Source organism: Camelus bactrianus, chromosome 36, assembly GCF_048773025.1.
Source record: "Camelus bactrianus isolate YW-2024 breed Bactrian camel chromosome 36, ASM4877302v1, whole genome shotgun sequence".
NCBI lineage: Eukaryota > Metazoa > Chordata > Mammalia > Artiodactyla > Camelidae > Camelus > Camelus bactrianus.
The window spans coordinates 8,480,095-8,494,597 of record NC_133574.1 but is presented as its reverse complement, the minus strand read 5'-3'; the positions used below and the strand labels follow the sequence as shown (position 1 = coordinate 8,494,597).

Genomic DNA, 14,503 nt, shown 5'->3' with positions numbered 1-14,503 from the left:
TGTGTTCTACAGGATAACCCGGGTTAATGAGAAACTGCCTCTTCATGTCTGTGATCCTGCTGATAATTGAGGGAGGAAATTAGGGTATGACCACATGAAATAAAATCCCTTATGAAATAATGATCCCAGGTGACAATCATTATTGGCTGCTGTCATCACAAAAAAGAGAGTCAACTGGACATTATGTACCTTATGCTAGGAGTACAAAACTTCACATAACAAGTATTCTTGCACAAAGTTGAACCTCAATCAGATCAAGCTTTTAGGGGAGGATCAAATCACTTAGTTAAAGCAAATACATAGGATGGAGAAACAAGTCTTACACCACAGGAGAGAATGAAATCAGCCAGTCAGGAAATAGAGAAACCCCTCAGCAATTTCAAAGGAAAATGAGAAACAGGAAAATTATAGATTAGAACCCAGTTGAGAGATATGCTAGCAGAAATGTCTGAACCTAGTCTGGATCCTGATTTCAACCCCAAAACTACTTAAAAGTGTATTTTTGTGACAATCATGGAATTATTTTCTAACCCTAAAAAAAAAAAAAAGGAATATTCCAATTGTATTTGAAAGAGACCTTGTCATTTCACTAATGAAAGTTTAAGTTATGTAGGATTGTCTTCAAAATGATCCCTTAGTGAGAGAGGGGAGGAGGTGGAGATGAAAGATGCAACAACAGTGACACTGAGTTGATAATTCTGGAGCTGGGTGACTGATACAGGCAGGCTGGCTGTGCTGTTCTCTCAACTTCTGTACGTGTTTGAATCTTTCCATAAAATGTGAAACAAACAAAAAGACTTCCGTGTTTAAAAACCCTCACTTGGAAGGTTAAGAGTTTTGCCCAAGTAGGTGGGCACCTGCATGGGGCACTGAGATTAGGAAGATCAGGCACCTGGCTCCAGGCTGACCTGGGGCTACCTTGACCCTCTCTTCTCCTCACCATCCACAGCCAGCCCATAACTGCATCCTGTCAGCTCCACTCCCCAAACACGTTCTCCCTGGCTCCCACCATCTCTCATCTGGCACACTCCAAGAGCCTCCGACCAGGCCTCCCTGCTTCCTGGGTCCCTGCAATTCATTCTCCACATTATCTTTGCAAAATGTGAGAGAAAATTACTTTAGTGCTTAAACAATCTTGACTGCTTCTCACTGCACTTAGAGTCTACACTCCTTTCCGTGCTCCTGATGCCCTTCTAAACCTTGCGTCTCATCACTCTCACCAGCGCTGGCTCCAGTATCTCCTCAAACCTGCTGAGCACATTTGTGCCTCGGGGCCAATGGACATGCTGCCTCTATTCCTGGGGTGACTTTTCCCAGATCCTCAAAGTCCAGCCTCCTTATCACCATCTCAGCTCACATGTCACCTACTCAAAGATAGCTTTCTTGACTCACTTCCCCCCAAGTCTCCCATCTCAACACTGTGTTACTTCCTTCATTTCAATCTGACATTGTTCCTTATTCGCCCGATTATTTTTGTTTGCTCGGTTGTCCTTGGCCTCCCTCCCCCCAGCAGCCTTGCCCAAGCAGCATAAGCTCCCAGGGAGCAGCCGGCACTGGTGCTCTGAGAAGACACATGCTGAGCGTGACATTACAGTCACGTGGTGTAGTGAAACGGTGTCGAACAGCAGATACAGCAAATCAGTGAGAATTTCTCTCTTATTTTATAATTTAAGTGAAACCTAACATTTACTCCTGTTTGATGAAGAATTTGGTAAGTCTTTGGTCCCAGTGCCTGGACGGCAACCCCTAAAGCCTTGAAATTTCCCAAGATAGGAGTGTCTCTGTTATTCATGGTGGACCCTTGGATGGCTTGTGCTCATGGGATGACTCAGGATGGGGACTGGCCAGCCAGAGACACCAACCATGTGATTAGAGGAGTGGGGCTTTGAGCTGTGTGACAGGTGAGTGACCACCAGGAGAGGAAGGGGCTCAAGGGTTAGGGCTAAGGAAAGGTCTGAGTTACAGTTAGGGTTTTGGTTAGCCATGTCTGTAGTGACTCAATCATGCCTTTGTAATAAAGCCTCCAGTAAAAACTTGGGGCAACAAAGCTCAGAGCTCCTGTGAGCTTCCTGGTTGTTAACACTCTTGGAGGACTGTCACACTCAGATGCCATGAGGGCAACCCTGAGCCCTTCCAACTGGAGTGCTCTCCACAACAGCTCACCTGATGAGATCTAAGGGCTGCGTCTTGTCTATGCTTCGAGGAGGAGCCCATTCCCTGTACAGAAGGCCCTGTTCGCTGGGGCAGCTGAGGTCCTCTGATGGAGGCTGAAGTTGCACTGGGAAGCAGAAGCAAACAGGTGAGCGTCACTGTCACCACGTGTTCACAAGTTCTGTTGATAAAATGTGATGCTAACACTTCATGGTCATTTGTAAATAAGGGGCCCTCACTTGCCAGAAGGGATGGAAGTACCATATAACTTTTCATAATTCTCACCCAGGACTAATACTAACCCCTTGAGGGTCATTTGCAAACGTGGATGGAAAGGACCACTTGGATGTTACAGTCCTGGGGCCACCGTGGGTACCTGGTGAGAGCCTTGCAGATGCTTAATGTCCTACAAGCAGGCCAGTCTTACATAGCAAAAAACTAGGCCACCCATGTGCCCAAACTGCTGCAGTGGAGGGACACCTGATGGTCTAGCCCCCCTCCTTGGACACCCAGAAGATCCTAGACTCTGGCAGGTTAGGGGCAGGGTTAATTCTAAAACCCAGGCTTTTTTGTCTCCACAATTCAGTAGTTATTCTGTGACAGCACATGGAATGTAAACAAGAAACTTGACATAATGTTATATATTTAGCTTACTCAAGAAACAAAATTTAAATCCAGTCATTCTTCTTCCCACCTGACCTACTTTCCTTCCTCCTTTACTAGAACCAGATTATCACCCGCCCAGCCTTAGCATGGGTCCTGACTCCACTTACCTCCCTTCCAAACACCGCATGAGATGATTCCTCAGCCTGGATGTGGGACCAGCAATTACAAGAGGCTTTAGTGGAAAAGAACTCATTGTGTGCAGATGCTAGCTACACACTATAGAATCCTGGTGTCCCACATTAGTAATCATGACAGCTGTTTGCAAGAGTCCCCAAAGTTCATTTCAGGATCTCACTGCTAATTTTGCTGGGGCATAAATATAAAACATGTGGACTGTCGGGCTGGATTGCTATGCTGGGTCTCTGAGCCAGGAATCTCAGTGTCTGCTCCCTGCACCCAGCTCCCTGTTCTGTTCATGCATGTGTACCAAGCAGCTGTTTAGTGTCCTCGTTTTAGTATCTTACACAGTACATTTCAGTATTGTCTTCATCCACAAATACGTGTACCACACAGTAGTAATTATCAATCTCAGTCTTTGCTTTCTTTGGTCTTAGAGAGTCAGATAAATGGATAGCAAAGATAACAAAGCCATAGAGCTCTATAATATAGTATTTCCTTTATTTCAATGACAGAATTTATTTAAAGAGATTAGATATAATATTCTTGCATTTATGGTATCATTAACCATCTGAAGCAGTCACATTTTAACAACTTCATTTCATGAGAGATGTTATCAGTTAGAGAAGTGCTCCTGAATTTGAGGATTTGCTGTCACCTCAGACAGAGTCCCTAAAAAAAGTCAACACTCTGTGGTATTGCCATCATGACAAGAAACCAGGCAGATGAATTTTGGATTGCTCTGTGACATTCTACATAGTGAACAGCTAGAAAATGGTATTTCAGAGGGAAAAAGCCTGAATTACAGAAAATGATAAATGAAATGGTCTAACATGCATTTCTCTTACAAGGAACTAATACTTCTTTGGTTGATAATAACATCTGTCATTTATTATGAAAAGAGCTGACAGATGCATAGTACTTACTATTAGCCAGGGCTGTTCTAACATTGAAATGGATTCATTAATTCCCATAGCAACTCTACGAGAAGGGTACTCTTACTATCCCCATTTTATTGATGAGGAACTTGATAAACACAGAGGCTAAATGACTTTTACAAAGTCGACAGTGAGAAACCATCACAGGTGTTCCAGCCTGAGTCTATGCATTTCGCCGCTGCTTCCTTTTATCTTTTTCTTTTCTTTTTATGTGGGGGGGTGGGGAGGTAATAAGGTAATTCAGGTGGGGGTTGGGGAGGTAATTAGGATAATTTATCTATTTTAGAGGAGGTGCTGGGGGCTGAACCCAGGACCTTGTGCATGCTAACCATGCACTCCATCACTTGATCTGTACCCTCCCCTCTAGAGTCTATGCTCTTAGCTGCTAATCCACACTGCCCCACACGGTAACTCTGGGGGAATTACAGTTCATTCATTCATTCACTCATTTAAACTCAGCCTTCCCTGTTCCTGGGATTCAGCAGTGAACAAGACAACATGGTTCCTGCTCTAAATGAGCTTGTAGCCTTCTGACATATTATCTTCATTTTACCCAGGAAGAAACAAATTCAAGAAGATTAGCTCTTTCTTGTTAACACCAGAGGATACATGAGGTGCTTTATTTCATTTCTGCCATTTGACTTACACCATGGAGAGGGAAAGCTGCCTTGCAGTTCCCAGAGCTCACAAGCCTGTTAATCCTGAATTTTTTAACATTGTCCCTTACTTGATACTTGATCTGAGAAAGGATGAAATAAACCTAAGAAGATTCTAAAAGAGATTGTGTGGTTTATACAGGGTAACTAACCAGCCAGTGTTTACTATCCTAACAGGAATCTGTAGGCATACTTCTTTTCTTTCTCTTTTTTCCTTTATTTTGGGGCAGTTTTTAAAAACCAAACAAAACCAACCAAACTAAGTCACTGATAATTCAACAACAGGTTCTAAATCACCCCCAAGACAGCAGCTAAATTTGGTTTAGACTTACAATGTAGCTTCCGGTGGCTGAATTGAAGAATGTGTCTCTATCCTGAATATAAGAGCCATTCATGCAGCTCTTCTCAAATGGGGCAGTGAAAAACTCTTGCTCTGGGTTGATACTTTCATCCACTTGGAGGACTTTCAAAAAACAGCTGAAATTATTGAAGTCTGAGGAACAGGTTTCCAGATCATTGGGTTTCAGAGGCAATTTTATGTGCAGTATCTCAGCGTATGTACACAGCATCTCCCACAGGGTGTGTACTTTTACAAATACAAGCTTGTCATCCAAAACTTATATTGGGAGAATGAAAACACAAAACAGGAAGCTATTTTTACATTTTTAATACACAGATTTTTCTTACCTTGATGGTAGTCAAAGCATGTGTGCAAACACACACACGTAGGACACTGGTAAAAGTAAAGATATAATAAAAATAGATTTGTAAACATCATACATTTTTGCCTTAAAGATAATTTCTTTGTTGAAATTACTGAAAAATTAATTAAAATCCTTACATTTCATTCACAGAATTGCCAATGTTTTAGATGAAGAAAAGCAAACTTGTTAATTTTTAGTCCAAATTAGTAACTAAAAAAAACAAAAAAACTAAAATATTTTTTGCAGTGGTATTGTAATCACAATTTTAAAATTTTCTTAAATCTAGAAGAGGACTATTCATATTTGTTCAATGTAGAGTTAAACAACCATTAAAAAGGATTTAAAAGTATTGTATTTATTGATATGGAATATATAATAAAAGGAAAAAGCAAAAAATTCTGAAATAATAATTTTCCTTTTTGGAAGGGAAAAATATCTACATTTGAGCAAAAAAAATTTTAGAATTTTTAAGATTCTTTATGGATAATTAAAGTATAGATGATTTTTAATTCCACTATTCTTACATTTTCAATTTTTTTGGGTAAATTTTTATGATAAAAAATCTTTAAAAAGGTTCTTGTATAAACACATTAATAGATATATTTATGACTACATTCTTTGGCTATTAAAAAAGATCTCCTAGCTTTGGATCTGAAACATACATTCCACAGTGCAGATTCTGCCTGACTCCCCTCACAGCCCACAGAGAAAGCGTGGCTGGGGTGAAATATTTCAGATGCCATTCCAGCAATCCGGGTAACATGCAGGCCCCCAGCCCATGGCTGCAAAGGGACTGACACTCACTGATCTGGTTGCTCCCAGCTGCAGACCATCACAGATGAGGTTAGATTCATAGGCTCATGTTTTTCTCTGTCAAAAGAAATCAGAAAAGTTTAGGCTTTTACTTTCACCAAGGGAACAAGAAGTTGTTTGATTGTTTTTATACAAAAAAGTAACAACAAACCAATTTGAACCTGATGAAAAGATATTTGCTCAAAACAGCACAGTAGCAATGAAGGTGCTCTGGCTGGCAGGGACTTGTTGGATTACTGTGAGTGCTGGACTCCTCACATGGAATTCTCTTGGCACTCCAGAAGGCCTGTGGTTGTCCCCATGAGCTTTTGGCCATTTGTGGTGCACAAAAGTCTCTGGCTTTGCCACAATTTCAAAGCCTTTTTTGGACTATGAAAGGTTTTGCACTCAAATGGAGTTTTTTTGAGTCCCACTCACTGATGTCATTTACCAGAATTATAGTCCAGGTCTGACATTCTAGACTTTTAAATTCTTGCAGACATTCAAATGGTTCAGGTTTGGATGTGTATTCACCTCTGCAAGCCAGGACCAAATTCGATAAAACCACCCAGACAAGTTAAGCAAAATGCAAAGAAATTTTTCTCTCTGCAAGACTGAAATGTCTGTGAAGCTATAAAAATTTCTACATCTAAAAAAATAGGGAACAAACTCATCAATAACATGTCTATCCATATTGCATGGCCATTTAAAAAATTACTGTATTTACTGCTATTAAATTCTATCTGGCTTTTGCCAAATTGTGTCCTAAACTGTAAGGAAAGTATATAAAGGAAGAGACTTTTTGATATTTTAAGAGAAAAAGGAACCCTCCTACACAGTTGGTGGGAATGTAAATTGGTGCAGCCACTATGGAGGACAGTATAGAGGTTCCTTAAAAAACTAAAAATGGACTTCTGTGTGATCCAGCAATCCCACTTATGGGCATAAGTCTGGAGAAAAATATAATTCAAAAAGACACATGCACCCCAATGTTCACAGCAGCACTATTTACAATAGCCAAGACACTGAAACAACCCAAATGTTCACTGACAGATGGCTAGATAAAGAAGGTGTGGTATATTATATATATATATATATATATATATATATATATATATATATATATATATATATATATATATATATATACATATATATATATACACACACATATATACACATGCACACACACACAATGGAATACTGTTCAGCCATAAAAAATAAAATAATGCCATTTACAATAACATGGATGGACCTACAGGCTATTATGCTAAGTGAAATAAGTCAGAGAAAGAAAAACAAATATTCTATCTATTAACTTATATGTATATCTAAAAACTAAATCAAATTAATGACTATAACAAAACAGAAATAGACTCACAGGTACACAGAACAGACTGGTGTTTACCAATGGAGAGAAGGAGGAGAGGGGAGGCAGGATGGGTGTAGGGGATTGAGAGGTAAAAAGTACTACATATAAAATGGATAGTTTACAGGGATGTATCATACAGCACAGGGAAATATAACCATTATTTTATGGTGACTTTTAGTGGAATATAGCCTATAAAAATGTTGAGCCTCTGTGTTGTACACCTGAAACTAATATGATGTAAATCAACTACTCAATTACAAAATTTTTAATCAAAGTTTTCTTTTCATATTATTTGCAATAAGTTAGAAGCCAGCACTGTCCAATAAAAACATAATGCAAGTCACAATTTTCCAGTAATCCCATTTAGAAAATAAAAAGGAACAAGTGAAATTAATTCCAGTAATAATTATATTTATCCCAAAATATCCAATATACTATTATTTCAAAAGAGTGATTAACACTTTTAAAACTTATTAATAAATATTTTACATTATTTTTGTTGTACTAAGTCTTGAAAATCTATGATGTATTATCCACTTATAGAACATCTCAATTCACAATAGCCACATGTGGCTGGTGGCTACCATACTGGACAGAGCAGATTACACCATTCACACTTCTGATAAATTACCTGCTCTCTTACTTGCAGAAAAGGCTTTAGATATTCCCTATATCAAACAAAACAACCTTGACAGGTGGGGAGTATTTTCATTATAAAGTGAAAAATAAAGGTAAGAGAGCCATGGTTACATGTATGTTAATGTAACAATACCTTCTTAATTCATTCAGGACTTTACAATCTTATTTCATATGCTAAGGATTCACTGTCACTGGGCAATGTTTTTCAGTATTATCATCTTTGGAATTGAGAGGCTTCTGATGACCCTTCTTTGTGCATCTGTACATAAAAGAAAATAACAAAACAGAGAAAAAGATCTTATCAAAGATAATTTAGGGGGGAGGGTATAGCTCAAGTGAAAGATCATATTCTTAGCATGCACAAGGGCCTGGGTTCAATCCCCAGTACTTCTTCTAAAAATAAAATAAATAAAAACCTAATTACCACCCCCTGCAAAAAATTAATTACTTTAATTAAAAGTTAAAAAAAGATAACAGTGCAGGCTTATTAGGCTACAAGAGCTACAATGAATGCCCCCTCCATTCATTTAGAAGAAGTCTCACAGTATTTCCCAACATAAAGGCTAAAATATAATTCAAAACACTGTCTGATGGTCAGCATGATTTTAACAAAAAAGTAGATAATTACCTCCCTGGTGTCAAAGCTCTGTCAGAGATGTGCACAGAAAATTTAATAAAAATGCTTTTGCAACTACGTTTGAGAGAAATGCTGAGAAATGATCTTTTCTGTTGGAAATTAGCCTGCTTTTACATTCTGCAGTAGGCATACATATTTACAAACCAGGCAGGAATTGGACCATATTTTACACATACTTTAGAAACTGATTTGAATTTTGCTCTCTACCTGCAAGGCTTTTTATTGGGTAATAACATAAGCTGGCCACTATACTAAATTTTGTTTCCCTGTTTCTTTAATCCTCACAACAACTCTGTAAGCTGCTATTATTTCCCCCATATAACAGATAAAGAGCTTGAGGCAGAAAATAATTTGGGTAACTTGGTAAATGGTGAAGCTGGGTAAGACTGCAGCCAGTCTGACACTCAAGTCCATTCTCACTGATGTCTGATACTGCTACCTACATTCAGCAGTGACAGTTGATTTCATATTTAAGTGTGTCATTTCTAAAACTGCAAAGCTTTATTAGTACTGCTGTGTAAATTATTCTTTTGAGATGTGATTGGCAAAATAAATAAATAAATAAATAAATAAATAAATAAATAAATAAATAAATAAATAAAATCAGGGTGCCACTGGGCAGAGGGCAAACTGCATATGGAAGGACACAAGGGAGCTTTTTGAGGACACACTTGCACAACTTTAGAAATAGCTAAAATGGCTGACTTGTAAGATTATAATATGTGAATTTTATGGCCTGTAAATTATACCTTAATACAGCTATTAAATTAAGAACCTGGGATACCAAATTAAGCCTAAAACACGTATATATATCACACAAAGAACAACAGGCAAATATCATTATTTACTGCACCATTTTCTGTCATGTAGCTTCCTTTCCTCACCCGTTCCTGAAAGGATGCTTCATTTTTAAAATAGTCTTTTAATTTATTCAGCAAATAATTTTTGACTGACAACTATGTACCCAGAACTAGTCTAGGCACTTGGAATAGATCAAAAAACAAAACAAAATTCATGTCGTCACGAGCTTGGAGTCTAGCTGGGGTCGGGGGTGGAGATGACAATTCACACAACAGAGCAGCAGAGGAGGTGGCATGTTAGGAAAGAGGAACCATGGAAAAATGATAAAAGGGCAAGGTAAAGACAGTTAAGGGTATGGGATGAGGGTGATGTTGTATTAAATACCAGAGCAGGCCACACTGAGGACTGAGGTTAGAACTAGGACTAGGAGGTGAGAAGTCCCAGGTGGACGGAATAACCATCACCAAGACCAGCGTGCACCTTGCATGTTCCAGAATGGGGGCACGGCTGGAGCTGCGGAGAAGGGTCAGTGCAGATCCTGTACGGCCTTGGAGGACGTTGTAAAGACTGTGGCTTTTACCCGGAGTGAAATGAGGAGGCACTGCAGAAGGACGACACAATCTAACTTAGGTTTTCAAGTCTCACTTAACTGCCGGGTGAGAATAGTCGATACGGGTCAGAGATGAAAGGAGGGAAGCCACTGAGAAGGGCTGTGCAGGAGGAGAGGACAGTGGCTCAGGGCAGGGAAGCAGCAGTGGAGGCAGGAGCCATGGTGAGAAGTGGCTGGGTTCTGGATATGTTTTAAAGGCAGTGTTAAACCAGATCTGTTGACAGAATGCATGTGGTATGTCAGTGAAAGTCAGAATAACTCCAAGTTTTTTGACCCAAGCAGCTGGAAGGATTAAGTTTCCACTAACTGAATGGGGGAGGATGCAGAAAGAACCATTTAGGGGGGTAGGAGGACCAAGAGCTCAATTTTTACACATGTTGGTTTTAAGATATCAGAGTTCCAATTGAAGATGTCAAATCAGCAGAAGATTGTAAGAGTCCAGAGTTGGAGAGAAAAAGTCTAGCAGGAGACAGAAATGTGGGAATCACAGGTCACATAGGCGGTACAGGAAGCCATGAAACCCAGGTACTCAAACATTAAGATAACCTGGCATTAACCATAGAAGTTGTCCTTGAGGGCCTGCCTATTAGGTGTGGATATCAGTCCTATTTCCCGACCACTCGAGTTTTAAAAAGGAACTTACAAATGAATTCGTGCAAGACACTGCCTCCAGTGGGTGGGTCCAGAGCTGGAGTGGGAGAATGGGATGGTGCACGCTACTCCCTACGGCAGAATGTGTGTGTGTGTGTGTGTGTGTGTGTGTGTGTGTACACATGTGTGTGTGTGCAGGGGGATGAGATACACCTGGCTTAAGAAAAAGAACTAGTAAGTCTAGAAGCTGAAAGATGAAAGAACATCCAGATCTGGTAAAGGGAACAGGGGAAACACTGTGTACTGTAAGACACATCCCCATAATGCCATTTCCCACCATCCTCTCATCAGGAACACAGTTGGAAAGGGGGGGATTATGTAGATACATGTGATGTACACAAACTTTCTGACCATGTAACACTGAATATCTACATATGTAACAAGTTAATGGCATTTATATCTGCTTCAAATTTAATAACAAGTTCACAACAGAGGGAAAATAAAATATTGAGGACTGGTAGAACTATCATAGAAGGCTCAGAATGGAAGCAAAAGCAGCTCTGCTCACAAAGAATGTCATTAATGTCAATAATGTTTATATTTGCTTAAGAAATTGAGAATTACAACTTCCTGCTTTAAAGAATTAACTTAAGACAGATACAATACAATAAGCAACGTCTGTACTGGTGCTTTCTTAAAGCTATTTTTAGTTCCTGCTTTTTCTGATGTACTCCAGAAACTCTGCAATGAAAAGCTTCTACTCAAAGGCTTAAAGGAATAAAGAAGAAATAACACTGCATTTTTTTAAGCATTCTCTGTACTGAGAGTCACTTGCAAATGCAGCACCCTGCCACAGGTCTACATTTTTAACAATAAAGTCCTTTGCGCAATTTACCAATCGCTATGTGACTGTGTGTCAGTCTCTCACTCAGAAGCAGAATGGAGTACCAGAAAATGACACATCACGTCTAAAACTGCAGATGTGGGAGATGAAAGTACACCAGGAAACAGCCAAGTGGGAGCATAAGGTTTATCTTTTAAGTTACTGTAAGTGCAGTTACACCTTCTCCCTGCTTCCCCTGTGAAGAGTTAGTCTTATGCAGAAAATCTCTCATTCTGAGAACTGTCTTCTTTAAAATATTTGGAGATTCTTTTTTAATATTTTTATTTATTTATTATTGTATTATTTAATTATTTTTATTTTGGCAGGGCATAGATAATTAAGTTTATTTATTTTTGGAGGAGGTACTGGGGATCGAACCCAGGACCTTGTGCATGCTAAGCATGAGCTCTACCATTTGAACTATACCCTCCCCAGGAGATTCTTTTTTAAGGTTCTTTTACTTTTAATTCTTTCCCAACTCTACATCCCATAACCAGTATTAAAATTATCCAATAGCCTATTGTTACAGAACATACTCTACAAGAGCTGAGGTTTCCCAGGGCTTGGATCCCAGAACTCTGCTACCAGATAATCCTAAAGCCTTCCTTCCATAACTGACTCTTCTGCCAATTCCCAGCTGCAGGCAAGGTCGGCTTCTCAGACCAGGTAACTTTCTAAATCTGTCTAAGAACACTCTACTGCTAATAATGGAACTCTCAGACAGGAAGCAAATAAACCCCTAAAGAGGGCTGCCTCCTTCAATCAAGATGCCATCACCAAGCAAAGATTTAAACCTACTGCAAAACTTCTGAAGACATCTTAGGAATAACATAGTTTCTTTAGATGCATACTATTTGCTCTGGACTACTGATTTCCAATGGAGGGAACAAAGGACCACATGACCCAAGCAATTTTTTTTTTAAAACTGCACATAACCATCCCTCTTCATGTGAGGATTCAGGCAAGCCCTTCTTACAGGTCTAGGTATAACAGAATGACAGTACCTCTAGGGGTGGGGTGAAAGGCAGCTAGGAAGACTTTCAGTGAAAGTGGGTGATGTAATAGGCCCCATAGCCCACTTACCTCCCACCACAGGACAATCATCTCAGATCAAGAACAAACAATTTAGGAAACAGAGAGTTTTTTTTTTTTTAAGGTTTTCTGGTGGAAATAATGCCCTGAGACATGTGAAGTTGTGGCTGCAAAATTGAACAGGGGACCAGATATTTTCACATTCAGAACACAAATACTCAGCCCCCAGGGGGCCACCATCTCTGCTCTCCCCTTTGCCTGTTCACCTCAAAAGCTGCAGGTCTCCCCTGCTTGCAGTGACACCCACCACTTCTCACAAATTCCTGCCAAGTTCACGTCAGCAGCTGGTGGTGTCAAAGTCACCTTTTGTACTGCTCTGAAGTCCCTCCATTACTTTATATCCCTTCTATTTTCTCTGTTGTCTTCCTTGCGACACTTGCATTCAGAAGCTGGTTACCACACTAACATTGCCTCTGTAATCAGCCCGGGATATAGGAAGCAGAGATTCAACTGTAACCAGTCCCAGAATACTTGTCATGCCACTCTAGTGTCCCAACAAAATACTCTGGCATCCCTCATCTCACCCAAAGAAGCACTGCATTACTCAGAGGTTGTAAAAGTAGAGGGCTTTCTCTACTGGGAAACACTGTGGCTTCTGGTAGAGTCGTGATTTCAGTTTTTGCAACTAGTTACAGGCAAAAAGACATGTTCTGCAAATTTTCTTCAAATGTTTGGAATTTAAACTTTTATTAGATACAGAACAGGTGGACTAACTGTAATCTATGAACATATGGTCATATTACTAAATAATGTTCATGTCTGCCTTACAGACATGTAAGAACTTGAATTACACATGCAGCCTGTAGGCCTTTAGAATTGGATGTGAGGCATCCTGTGAGACAAAAAACCTCCTATCCCGTCACAGAACACCTTACAGACAACATCACATTAATGCCACTGAATACATTAGTATAGTCCATGTATGGCTAAAAGTTACATTTCCAATTTCTCAGAGCTGGAAAGGAGATGTCTAGAAAAGCAGGAAATGCCCAATTACCAAAACATCTCAACAGTTAAAGCAGATTCCTGCACCTTCCAGAGTGGAGGCCAGAGGGGGCGTTACCCAGCACCCTATCCTCCCCCAGGACCTGGTGTGTGGGGAAGCAGGCAGGAGGGGGTGGCTGGGGCTCAGAGGTGGAGAGGTGATGAAAGCAGGAGTGGAACTGCTCTGGTCCTAGAACAACAGAGCTGTAAAAAGCTCAGCTCCAATTCAACCTGCTCCCTCTCCCACTTTCCCTCCCATCTACGTGACAAACAGCACAGTCAGGCACGTTCTGTCCCTGACCGGGACTACTAGCAGGAAAGGGAACAGGGTAAAAGCATGTCCTATAAAAGATCAGTCTCATTTTAAAGACTATGTTATAAACAATGAATAGCACTGTCAGAGTGGGACACTTGTGAGGCGCTCAAATAGGGAGGAGGAGGTTAAGGATCCATTTCCAGCACTTTCATATCTTTTATCACTCCTATTTCTGACCTTTCTTTTGCCACTTTTCGTAGCATTGCCATCGCAGGCAGGTAAGTGGGCAGCAATGTGACTTGGCCGTTTGGCTGATGGGGCTACATTTCCCAGCACTGGAATGAAAAGGCACTGGAAGAGGAGAAGCTGGAAGATGTGAACCACGGTCCTGGCCTGTGCCCAACACTAACCAGGTGACCCTGGGTTAGGCTCTTAGTCTCTCTGGGCTTCTGGCTGTTTACTTATAAAAGAAGGTTTTGTCATTGCACAAATATATCCAATATGAAATGTAACGTGAAAGTCAAGCATAATGACATCTCACCTGCTAGCCTCAGGGAACGGTGCAAGCACTGAACACTATGTGAATATAAACGAAAAATTAAGAAAACTGTTGA

At 40.1% G+C, this 14,503-nt stretch overlaps 1 pseudogene; it reads right to left on the bottom strand.

The window, feature by feature from the left end:
- The window catches only part of LOC141576080 (anoctamin-6-like), a 59,057-nt pseudogene extending 46,396 nt beyond the window's left edge, over positions 1 to 12,661 (bottom strand).
- Between the last annotated feature and the right edge of the window lie 1,842 nt (positions 12,662 to 14,503).